The sequence below is a fragment of the Mastomys coucha genome, unplaced genomic scaffold, assembly GCF_008632895.1.
Source record: "Mastomys coucha isolate ucsf_1 unplaced genomic scaffold, UCSF_Mcou_1 pScaffold20, whole genome shotgun sequence".
Taxonomy (NCBI): Eukaryota; Metazoa; Chordata; class Mammalia; order Rodentia; family Muridae; genus Mastomys; species Mastomys coucha.
Window position 1 is genome coordinate 88,513,246 of NW_022196903.1, and position 10,422 is coordinate 88,523,667.

Consider the following 10,422-nt stretch of genomic DNA (forward strand, 5'->3'; position numbering starts at 1 on the left):
GCATGGACCACATGCACAGCACACCCCTGATGGACCACACGCGCAGCACACCCCTGATGGACCACATGTACAGCACACACCTGCATGGACCACATGCACAGCACACCCCTGATGGACCACATGCACAGCACACACCTGCATGGACCACCTGCGCAGCACACACCTACATGAACCACATGCGCAGCACACCCCTGATGGACCACATGCACAGCACACCCCTGATGGACCACATGCACAGCACACACCTGCATGGACCACATGGGCAGCACACCCCTGATGGACCACATGTGCAGCACACACCTGCATGGACCACATGCACAGCATACCCCTGATGGACCACATGCGCAGCACACACCTGCATGGACCACCTGCACAGCACACAGCTCCATGGACCACCTGCACAGCACACACCTGCATGGACCACCTGCACAGCACACACCTGCATGGACCACCTGCACAGCACACACCTGCATGGACCACATGCACAGCACACCCCTGATGGACCACACGCGCAGCACACCCCTGATGGACCACATGCACAGCACACACCTGCATGGACCACATGCACAGCACACACCTGCATGGACCACCTGCGCAGCACACACCTACATGAACCACATGCACAGCACACCCCTGATGGACCACATGCGCAGCACACCCCTGATGGACCACATGCACAGCACACCCCTGATGGACCACATGCACAGCACACCCCTGATGGACCACATGCGCAGCACACACCTGCATGGACCACATGTACATGAAACAAGCAAATAGATGTACAGACAGACAGGCACATATTCTGTGCTACTCACTGCCACTCTAAACCAGGAGCTACATTAATTAGGTAATCACTTAAGTTTCCTTATTTCCTTGAGGAAGTCCGGGCACTTCCTTGGATATAGAAGCTACCAATCAAACTCTTCCTCTTGTCACCTAGAAACCCTCACTCTCACCCCATAGAAATAATCATGCTTTCAGACTGGAAGTGCATCCGATGGGTAAGAGTCAGGGAAATTAAGTGTCTAGAACAACAGTCGGCACAGACAGCCTCTAGTAGTTTCTTGCATCAAGATGGACTTCTCCACCTTCCTTGAGTAATGAATGACATGGTGACTTATCCTAACCAATGCATATAGACGTCATGCTCTAACCAGTTCTAAGCCTGGCAACTGTGGTTATGCCCACTTCTGACTCCAGCTGCCGTATGAGGAGCCCCAGGCTGTTCTAGAAATTGAGGCCTGGAAAAATAGAGACCATAAGAAAGAGAGAATGTGTATAGAGATGGGGAGGCAAAACTATACCTAGATCTGACAGGAAAGCCAAAATGTTTTTTTTTTTAAATGGTTCTTTTATATTTCTTTATGAGCATGGTGCTGGTATCTGTTCAACACCTGGCCACTGTCTCCTTTATGTGAATGAATGCTTCACCTGAATGCATATATGTACATCCCTAGTGACTAGAGGTCAGAAGAAGGCATCAGGTCCCCCTGGTCCTGGAGTTACAGGTAGTTTGTGAGCCATGTGGATTCTGGGAATCAGATCCAGTCTTCTGTAAGAGCTATGAGTGCTCTAAACTGCTGAGCCATCTTTCCAGTCCCACAATGCACTTTTTAGCCTGGATTAGCTACTGCCAGAGTGCAGCCGTGAAAGTGAGCGAGGGCAAGCACAGGATGAGCAGGCATCCCTGTGAACCTCATTCAGATTATTGACCCAGAGAATCACGACCAGTAAAAACAGGTCTTGCCCCCAGCCCCTGAGTCTGGGGTGATTTGTTACATAGCTGTAGATAGCAGACACTGCAAGTGTGCCTGAGTAGACAGGCCATAAAACTTAAATGGATTGTAAGGAAGAAAGAAAGTCTTATCAAATGCACCTGTCACTAGGAACATCAAGAGATCAGTGTTATCACTGACCTCCTTGACATGTTTGTCGCCATCTTTGATTGAGTGCCACGTGCGAACTGGCTACACCGTCCAACACAGCTTCTTGGGTAATATATGTTGTGGCTCTTCAGTAGGCCAGAGATTGAGCTACTTTCTTCTTGTCTTGAGGTTGACAGAAACACAAAGCATTAATTAGTCTCTTCTCTGAAGGTGGATTTGGGCATGGGTCTGTAACTCATTAGGTAGAGTGCTTTTAGCATGCACCCTTGTTTGCCTGGGGTTTGATTCCCAGCATTGGCTAACCAGGTACAGTGATGCTTAAACCAGCATGGGGGAGGGGAGAGTGGAGAAAGAAGGATCAGAAGTTCAAGGTCATCCTCAGCTACATAGCGAGTATGAGGTCATCCTGATCGACATGGGACTCTGTCTCAAAGACGCAAAAGGAGAATAAATGGATTCTCCCACATATCCTCATAGCAACAGCCCTCTGCTCCCTTGGGTTGTGACTATTTTCCACTCTCTTCTGGCTCTTGTGTTAAGAGCTAGACTGCACACAGTGTGGTGGAGCACTAGAACAATGCAGGGTCCAAAGGTCAGTTCACCAAAGCCCTCCACCAGAGAGTTTCTAGTCACAACTCCCCAGTTGCGTGGAAAGGGCTTGAAAAGCAGAAGGTGTTCAACACGGTTAGCATCCAATCTATGGATGAGATGTAAGATAAATAAATAATAAATGGGGTTGATATGAGAACCCCATTTTCTCAAGCTAGACCCTGAGTAGTTCACAGGAAGATGGGATGGATTTCTGGATCGTTCATAACTTTGGTGGTTATCTAGCAGAGTAAGCCAGGCCCTACCTCTGTCTCCAGAGGTGGAACCAGCACTCTGTTTTAACAAGTATTTCAGGCACAAAACTTAGAGAGCCACCTATCTAGTCTAATTCATCAAAGTCACACAGTAGGTGTGTAGTAGCTTCAGGTAGAACTTGGGTGACAAACCACCTGAGTTTGCTCAGAAACAAGCAGTCTCCTGTGTCATGAAACCCAGGGCTAACTATTGCTATAGTGAAACACTTGATACCAGACAGCTTATAACTTATGTAGATCACAGTGTTAGAGGCTGGGAAGTCCAAGAGCATGGTCCTAGTGACCGCTCAGCACCTGCTCATGGCCTTTTAGCTGCATCACAATGTGGTGCCTCACAGTAATTCAGGTCAGTGTTCTTCCCTTCTTATAGTGTTACTAAGGGTGGGTCAGCAAGATGGCTTAGTGGGTAAAGTGATCCTGATGAACTGAGTTCAGTGCCCAGAACCCACAGTGGAAGGAAAGAGTTAATTCCTGAAAGTTGTTCTCTGACCTCTACATACATGGCACTATGTGCGGGCCCATGCTAACACAATCATATCATACACATAAATTAAATTAAATATTTTAAAGTTATTAATGACATAGTGACCCACTTACCCCATGGCCTCATCTAACACTAATAACCACCCCAGATCCTCATCTGCAGTAGATGAACACGTGAATTGGGGGGCTTCCATTTCTTTTTTCCTTCTTTCCTTCCTTCCTTCCTTTCCTTCTTCCTTCCTTCCTTCTTCCTTCCTTCCCTTCTTTCCTTCTTCCCTTCTTTCTTTCCTTCTCTCTCTCTCTCTCTCTCTCTCTCTCTTCCCTTCTTTTTTTTTTTAATTTTTTGAGACAGGGTTTCTCTGTGTAGCCCTGGCAGTCCTGGAACTCACTCTGTAGACCAGGCTGGCCTCGAACTCAGAAATCCACCTCTCTCTGCCTCCCAAGTGCTGAGATTACAGGCATGCACCATCACTGCCCGGCCTCTTTCCTTCTTTTGAATTATTTATCTATTTTATATATATATATGAGTACACTGTAGCTGTCTTCAGACACACCAGAACAAGGAAGGGCTGAGCTCAGGGATACCACCCATAGGTTCAAATGTCCATGACTTCATCCTGTGCAGTGTCTGAGGACAGATACATCAACATTATTCAACAAACCTGTCAAGTATATCTTTTCCTCATTTTACTTTGAAGTCATTTTACCAAAGATTAAGCTTGTTGCCCATCACAGCGAGCCAGTAAACACTAAGACGGAAACCGGACTCTTCGATATGGTTTCTGTCCCTCCCTTCTGCTCTCAGATTGGATACAAGATTCTCTAGGATGACATAGCAAAACATATATTCAGAAAATTTCTTTTTGGAAGCCTAATTAAAAATAATTACATACCTTAAAAGACACTAAAAAGACAGCAAGCGTGCCAGCAAGGAAGACAGTTCATATTATATCAATGTCTTTATGGGGTTGGATCCTGTTCAGAAAAGTCTCGGGCTCAAAGGGTAATTGCTGGCAGCACGCAAAATCCATCAACCCATAATTAACATGTGACAATTATTCTAATTGCCTCTAACAACATTTCTATGTTTTTAATTGTAGAACAATTTGCCAATCGGATCGTTAATTGGCAATTTGTATTTTAAACACGTCAAGGACAATGGAGCCTTATTTCTTCCCAGCCACTGAAGACATTCACTAAATTTTTAGGAGTCATTTGCTTCTTTACTCTAACCGGGGGACCCCCCTCAGGTGGCTCTGGCTGCAGTTGCTTCTAGCCCAAGTGTGTTTTCTCTGGTAACTTAATCTCCCTTTAAGAGCTTTAATACGTTTTCCTAACAATTCACTTAGACCAGATCCTTGGTTCCTGCTAGACACCCTGAACAGGGCTCCTGTTGACTTCAAAAGGAAGAGAGGGTGTACAGTGTTGGGGTGCGGGAATACAAGGAATCTGGTTCCTGGTTCAAAAGCTCTGCACACACCATAAAACTTCCCTGGTGTCTTCCTGTGTGTTAAGGGCCAATTAAAGCTCATGAGGGAGGCCATTGTATGAAACCACCCTGGCAACTTGGGAACTTGCTGGAAAAAAACTCAGCATGAAGTATGGAATCAAGTCGAGTGGCCCCAGCTCCCACGCAGAACCAACTGCTCACAGGAAGGGACTCAGGAGAGGAAGCATGGCCTCCGAAGACAGAAAGGGCAATGTTTAAAAAAACAAAACAAAACCAAAAACAAAAAACTATGCTTGGCTTCTTGAAACAGTGTTTCCTGTAGCCCAGGTTAGCCTTGAATTACCTAGGTGGTTGAGTACAATCTTGAATTTCCTTCCTCCAACTCCAAAGGACTGGGATTACAGATGTGTGGCAGCAAGCCTGCTTAATGTGCCGGGGTTTGAAGCCAGGGCTCTGTGCCTGCTGGACAAACCCTCTATTAGCTGAACTTCTATCTCTTCTCTCTGTCTCTGTGTGTATCCGTCCCTCTTTCTGCTTCGGCATGTGTTTATAATATCAAAGATTTAAAAAGAACTCATTGGTCACGCATCAACCTCCTGTCCCAAATCCAAGGGTCTCTCCTGAGACCGGGGTGATTTCCCTCACCTGTGCAGCTCGGAGCTGCAGAACTGTCCTTGTGGGCTGCTGTCTGTCGCCTCAGGCATCTGTCCTGCCTAAGACGTTACTTCTGGGTGGAGTGGGCTGAAGGGTTTTTCCTTGCTTCTCACTTCTCTCACTAAAACCATGACTGTGGCTGTGACCTTTATAAGTCAGACTGGTAAGAATTTGGTGACAGAGGCTGAAGAGATGGCTCAGTAGTTAAGAGAAATAACTGCTCTTCCAGAGGACCGTGGTCCCAGCACCCACATGACAGCTCACAACTGTCTGTAACTCTGAAATCTGACAACCTCATACAGACATACATGCAGGCAAAACCATACCAATGTGCATCAAATAAAAATAAATAAATTATTTTTTTACAAAAAGAATTTGGTGACAACTGGGGTTGCAGCGATAGCTCACTCCATATGATGAAAGCAAGAAGATCTGAGCATCAGCCACAGAATCTATGTATGGGAAGGAGAGAAAGAGAGAAAGAAAGAAAGAAAGAGAGAAAGAAAGAAAGAGAGAGAGAGAGAAAAAAAGAAAGGAAGGAAGGAAGAAAGGAAGGAAGGAAAGAAAGAGAGAGAGGGAAGGAGGGGGAGGGAGGGAGGGAGGGAGGGAAGAAGGAAAAAAGAAAGAAGGAAAGGAAGGAAGGAAGGAAGTGAGGGAGGAAGGAAGGAAGGAAGGAAGGAAGGAAGGAAGGAAAAGGGGCTAGAAAGATGGCTTAGTGATTAAGAGCACTGGCTGCTCTTCCAGAAAACCTCAGTTCAATTCCCAGCACCCATATAGAGACTCACAACTGTCTATGACTCCAGTTCCACAGAATTTGTCACCCGCACAAAGACATACATGCAGCAAAACCCACTAATGCACATAAAATAAAAAAAAAAAAATCTTAAACAAACAAACAAAGCTGGCTGCTGGGCAGTGATAGCAAAGGCAGCTGGATCTCTTGAGTTCAAGGCCAGCTGGTCTACAGACCAAGTTCCAGAACAGTCAGGGCCACACAGAGAAACCCTATCTTGAAAAAAACAACAAAATGCCTGAGCATGGTATTATATGCTTCTGAACCCAGTGCTGGGGAGGGAGAGGAGAAGGGCAGGTCTCTAGGGCTCATTGGCCAGCCAGCTTAACCTAATCAGCAAGTCCCCTGTTCCAGAGAAGGACCCTGTCTTCAAAGACAAGGTCAGTAGTACCTGAGGGATTCCTCTGACAGTTGACATCTGGCCTCTGTATTCATATGTACACACACACACACACACACACACACACACACACACACCTGCTGATAGAAACTAGAACCCCACATTTCTAACAGTGCAGCACTCTTCCATAGATAAGGGAAACAGAAAACTCCACATATTTTTTTCCCAGCCTGGCCCTACTTTCAAACTAGTGCACTTTCCAGCCAGGCCTAGGCCTTTCTCCAAACACAGTGGAGCTCAGCTCTGACTCCTAGGGCCCAGGGCTATCCATAGGTACTAGTCAGAATCCTGGCTATGGAGCCCAGACTTCATGCATATTGATGAGTTCAGTGGGCATGGAGAGCTGGTAAGCAATGCCCTATGTTAAACCTTCTCCCTCCTGCAGGTGGGGGTGGGGGTGGGGGAGTCTTCCATGCAGATCCTCAGGCTGGAATCACTCAGTCTAGACCAGAGTTTGCAAACTGGAGGCCCACCCACAGGCTGGATCCGGCCAGCAGATGTGTTTTGTTTGGCCCACATGGGGTTTTTAAAAAATTGGCTTACTTGCCAACATTCATTAATGGGAATATACTACACAAAAATCCGGAGATCTGGCTTCTTTTGGAAAACAGACTATCTAGCCACTCTCAGTCTGCGTTCCTTCTAGAACAGCAACAGGCTGGAGAGGAGCCACCAGCCCTGTGGGTACAGCCTGTGTTGTCTGGCTCACCACAGTCAGCACAACTCCCTACTGTCCCTTTGGGGCCAGGCCAGCCTGCCTCACAGGCCTTCCTAGACCAGATACTTCTGACTATGGGGAGAAAGATAGGATTGGGGGGGGGGAACTGCAGTGTTTCTGCTCCTTAACTATTGTCACTGGACAATGTGATCACCAACTCGTAGCTTTGCAGATCTGCAGAGAACTAAGGAAGGCAGCATTTACTGCATCTGTACAGGCCCCTGCCTAAAACAGGAAAGTGCTTGGTACTGAGTACACAGAGGGTTGGGTGGTTCTCAAACCTAACTTTACCTCCTTGGTTTTACTCAACCTCAGGCTTGGGCTTGCTTGCCGAGGAAAACATTCCCACCCCCAGACAACCCGCCCACTGGGTGCTACACATTTCCCGATCGCTGCCTTAGGCAGGGTCACATTGCCAGGCCAGATGGCCTCACACCTGTCTTCCTGGGGCGTTATTTCTCAACCTGTGGTTCACACACCTCCTGGCAGATTCCTGAGCTCCACCCACATGCAGTGAACTTGGATTTCTCAGAGTAGGGTCAGGAATTCGCTCTGGTGGGCCCAGTGAGGCTTTATCACAACTGCAGCAATAAACCACAGCTTTCTGTATGACGTTTCATATCAACTCAGATGTGATAGGGTGACAGTATAGTCGTTCCACTTTGCAAAGGAGAAAGATGTGTTCCAGAGATGTTAAGAAACATGTGAAAGGTCACACAGCCAGTAAGAATCAGAGCCAAGACTTTTCTCATCTGTTCTAGTTGTTAAATCACTGTGCCAAGTGACAGGCGACAGACAGGTTCTCCAAGTCACTCTGGCTAAGGAGAGGAGGGCACTTTGTCACCTGTGATGATAAAACAGAAGCCTTGCTTTCTGTTATTTGCAGTTGTTGGGATATAGCTACCAGACAAATGCTTCTTACTATAGCCATATACCATATCAGAGCAACAACAATAACAACAATAACAAAAATATCTTGTATTGCTAGGAGTGGTTGCTCACACCTGGAATAACACAGTGCTCAAGAGGCTAGGACATGAGGATTACTGTAGGTTTGAGGCCAACCCAGGCTACATATGGAGTTCCAGGACAGCCTGGGCTACAAAGCGAAAACCTGTCTCAAACAAACATATGCCAAAAACAGACAAAAAAGTACCTCGTGTCTTATAGGGCCTGGGCACTGCTAGTTTCTCATTCTTTCCTCTAACTTCCCTGCTGTCCTCTGTTCCCCAAGTTAGAACTTAACACACATTTTGTTCTCTTTCTGGTCATTTTTCCTCCTTTGAATCTTTTAAAGCAATATCTACTGATTTGTTTATTGTGTGTGTTGTGTATGTGTGTGTGTGTGTGTGTGTGTGTGTGTGTGTATAGGCAGTCATGCCACAACATATCCTTCATGGCATGCACATATAGACATCAGAGAACTTGTGAGCACTCTCTCTTTCCTTCTACTGTGTGAGTCCTTGGGTTTGAATTCGGATTTGTCATGCTCGGCACCAAAAGATTGTATTTGCTTCACCACCTTTGCCAGCCTTTTGTTGTGACTCTAAGGTCCTGTTTCCCAGTTGGTTCTTGATCTATCAGTAAAGATGTCAGTGGCTAATTGCTGGGTGGAAGGAAAGAGGCAGGACTTCTGGGGCTCTGGAGGGGAGAACAGGAGATACATGAAAAGGAGAGGTTTTTGCCATGCTTCAGAGGGAGAAAGGAAGACCAGGCATGTGAGATCTTGGGCAGATCAACCATAGGCTGCTTCTCCGGCAGGTGATTAGAACCATAACTAAGTTAAGGGGAGATTTAGGGTGCTAAGCTAAGAGTATTGGGAAGGACACTAGCCACAGTAGATAAGAAGCACCCAGCAATTGAGCCAAGAAGGCAGGTGTATGTCTGTGCTTTTCATCTGTGCATCCAATATTCTCTGGGTGGGGGCTTGTAGAGTGGTCTTCCCAGAGCTTAAAGTGAGGTAGCAAAAACTACATGCTACGTGTCTTGCTACATAATTCAGGCTAGCCTCCAAGTGTAGATCGTCCCCCTTTTTAAATAAAAACTTTTGTTATTACTGGTATTACAGGCATGCACCACTGTTCCTAGGTACCCTTTCTTTGTATCTGGAGGAGCAGTAAAGAACTCAGGCTGCAGGTACTACAAGCTCTTTGCTGTGGTCACTAGATGAGGAAAGCAACCACGGATCATGTATAAATTAGGAGGTGTGGCTATCTTTATGGACACTGAAAGGTCATGTTTCATATCTGTCTTCTGTGTCATGAAGTGTTTTTCACCTCAGGGCTAGGGATGGAGCTGAGTTGGCAGAGCATTTGCCAAGCATATCTGAAGCTACGAGTTCAATCCCCAGCACTGCAGTCAGGGTTTTAAGTTCTTCACATATATAAAACTAAAATAGCTTGGTGATCCTGTCACCAGAGTGACTTCTTACAGATTTATCAGTGCTACACAGTATTTGTATAATTTCTCTAAGACCTGTTCAATGCCTTTTTTGTTTGTTTGTTTGTTTTTAAAGTAGTGCTTTTCTTGATAGCATTCTGGTGGGAATAGTAGAGATGCTGTCAAGTACATGCTACAGATTTAAAATTATGCACCTAACAGAAGTTCTTCATGTCTAATAGCTAGTGAGACATAACCTCAGAGCAGAGTTAATTAAAACCAATTTAGTGGCAGACTCCTTAGTTTTGCTATTACAGACTCGGATTTTGATTGATTAACTCAGCAAAGCTATTACATAGTACTGAAGAGTGAAGTGAGCAGGTTTTGTGCAGCACATCCACTGGTGCTGGGATCAAAACAGAGGTGCTTCATTGGAGCCCAGTCAGAAAAATTGGCTCAATGCATCTCCAAGCTATTAGCGGAAATTCACATCCTAAGTTCTTCAGAGTCAAGTTCCCAGTTCACTTCTATAGAGTCACATTCACAACCTGCCTATTTTAAATACATATATCTTCAAAAATCTCCCCTGTGGCATTAACTAAAAACATTCTGGGGCTAGAAAGATGGCTCAGTGGTTAAGAACACTTGTTTTCTCTTGCAGAGAACTGGTTTTGATTCCCAGCACCCACATGATGGCTCACAAAATATTCTTCCTCCTTCTTGGACAGCCTCTTCTTCTTCTTCTTCTTCTTCTTCTTCTTCCTCTTCTTCTTCTTCTTCTTCTTCTTCTTCTTCT